The following is a 3,030-nucleotide window of genomic DNA, read 5'->3' as shown; positions in this document are numbered from 1 at the left end:
TGTGTGTGTACGGGGGGGGGTGTTCATAGAGCAAATGTATGGAAATTAAGAAAGTTTGCAACTACTAAGACTTTGATTTTTTTTTTTAAATAACAATTCTACATACCTATTCTTTCTCACTTCATCAAACTCACACACTTTCCCCATTCTTTTCTCCATCTTTCTGCACTTCTCCTTCTCTAAACATGAATTAAGATTCAGGTAAATACCTCTGCATCCAATTCACCTGATTGCCTTTGCTCCCTCAGTGGCAAGACCTTAATAGATGAATATGAAATATTCTAAGCCAATATATATGCTGAACAGTTAAGTGGAGAGGAACACTCATCTGTGCCGCCTTGCCTGAGTAATGAATATAGCCCAGAGAAACTTCTTTCTTCTTGTTTCTCCTCTGGTTTCCTTGGCCTGTATTTTTTTTTCTCTTATCTATACTACATTGTCAACTTTTACAGTTAAAAAATGTAAATTTTCATTCTTACTGGTACTCAAGTTTCTCTTTATGTAAATGGATGACTAATTGCTCCAGCGTAGTGCTAGAAAGAACAATGAACAATGTGACAGTTTATCTTCTGAACGTGACAGTCTCCGTCTTAACAGACATGGGCCACAACACAATGCTGATCATTAGTGAACATGAGCGTGTTGAAAAAATCCAGCCTGCATTATTCATCTGAAGAGAGTAGTACGGAGACAGGGAACTGCATTGCAGGCATCGGTAGAAAAACAGTAAAACTCTTAAAGGAGTAGTTCACTTCCAGAATACAAATTTCCTAATAATTGACTTACCACCTTGTCATCCTAGATGTTCATGTCTTTCTGTCTTCAGTCGCAAAGAAATTAAGGTTTTTGAGGAAAACATTCTAGGACTTTTCTCCATATAATGGTCTTCAATGGGACCCAACGGGCTGAAGGTCAAATTGCAGTTTCAATGCTGCTCTAAACAATCCCAGCCGAGGAATAGGGGTCTTATCTAGTTAAACGATCAGTCATTTCTGAAAATCGATATACTTTTTAAACGCAAATGCTCATCTTGCACTAGCTCTAGCACTAGCTTGATTAAGGCCTCTCACATATACTGCTAGGATGAATTGCTTAATTGTATTCCTCATTTGTAGTCACTCATAATTCTCTCATAATTACAACATATAAATTCTAAATTATGAGATACTTATTTTTAATTAGGTTAAAAAGTTGAAATTCTGAGATAAAAAGACCTAATTATGACAAAATCTTATATCTTATAATATTTTATTTATTAGTATCTCATAATATCAAGGTTTTATGTCATAATTATGAATTTTTATGTTATAATTATTATTTTTTTGTAACACTTTATTTTGATGGTCCCTTTTGAACATTCTGTTTACAATAAATAATGTTGCACCTACATGTCTAATAACTCACATTAGAGTATTTGAAGACTTTCTGCTTAATATCTGCTAACTCTTTATTGTGATGGTTTCCCAACAGACATTCTACTGACTAGAAGTAACTTTCAACCTGGTCTCATAAAAATACGTACCTCTGGGTACTTTTCTGCAACACTGTTTTTACGTACCTTACTGCAGTTTCAAAGAGAAATGTCCACTGAGTGGCGCTAAAACACGGGTTCAATACGTGAACCCTGGCAAATTTTTATTACGCTGATATAGGTACGTATTGCTGTGTTTTTATTACGTTACTTCAGGTATGTATTGCGGAGGTTCAGAATTGCTCTATCGTGTTGGAAATATGCCCTACACCAAACCCAACCCTAAACCTACCCGATAGTGTTAACAAATGCAAAACAGATATAAAACACATTTGTTGATGCAACCGTGCCATTTGAACTTTCTTATATGCAGATTTGAACTGTTTTGTCGAACCGTAGTTAAACAGGATTCGAACCAGTGCTCCTCACTTCTCAAGTACGTCTCCGTACTCCATGAGCTACCGAACAAACCTACCGTCTATGAAAAACCAATGATATGAAGCTGGATATGTGCGATGCTAACATTCAAAAGCATCAGTTTTCAAATCTCCCAGCATATTAAAATTGTTTTGAAGTCATAACATAATATTCTTCAAGTAATTGTGCGAAAATTACACTTTATTAATCAAAACTCTGTAAATTTGTGTGAAAAGGAATAATGTCGGAGTTTGACTGCCTCTAGTGTTCATTTCTTTTGGAAACTGCAGTGATATGTATTCATTGGTATGTATTTCGCATCTCGCGAAAAAGTGCCCCCAGGTGCGTTTTTGCCATGAGACCAGGTAGGTAACTTTGCAAGTACATGTCAACTTATTCTAACCCTAACCCTACCAGTCTACTAATACTATACTAACACTCTAATGAGAGTTATTAGACATGTAGGTGCAATGTTACTTATAGTCAACAGAATGTGTTAAAGGGACCATCAAAATAAAGTGAAACTTTTTTTTTTCTTTACTTATTTTTTGTACTATCAGAAATGGGCTTCGGTTAGGTTACTAGGTTACTTCAAGTTCAACATCAGTGATATCAAATGTCACTGCTCTCTCAAAGTGGCATTTCCCTTATGAGACCGTCCTTGATTGAGATATTTTCCTTTTATGTTTATTCTATATAATTTTCAACACAGGCAGATAGCTTTTGAGGAAAACTGATTAACTGATTACATAAAAACATTATGTAAAACTGAATAATAATTACTAGTTCAGTTGTATGTGTTTAATTATATAATCACATCCATCAATGACCAATAACAATTTCATTTCGATTTTGTTGCCATGTTGCCTTTTTATTATGCTCTGACAGAATGGAGATGATACATGTTTCAATCTGTAATTCTTATGGCTTCATCATTTTCTCTCTCATTTTGTTTCTCTTTCTCCCTCTGTCTTTATCTCATACAAACAGACATACTCTTGCTTACGCAGCATCCAAAAACAAGAGGCTCCCAATTACAAGTTAATGACATACTTCGTAATTTCTGAGCTGCTTGGTACAACATGTCCAATTGGCAACAGCTTTTAGGGACCTTCTGGTGAAAAATCTCCATATCAACTGTA

Source organism: Sinocyclocheilus rhinocerous, unplaced genomic scaffold, assembly GCF_001515625.1.
Source record: "Sinocyclocheilus rhinocerous isolate Xijiao unplaced genomic scaffold, SAMN03320098_v1.1 scaffold425, whole genome shotgun sequence".
NCBI lineage: Eukaryota > Metazoa > Chordata > Actinopteri > Cypriniformes > Cyprinidae > Sinocyclocheilus > Sinocyclocheilus rhinocerous.
The sequence above is the reverse complement of the archived record's forward strand: the minus strand, read 5'-3'. Positions refer to the sequence as shown.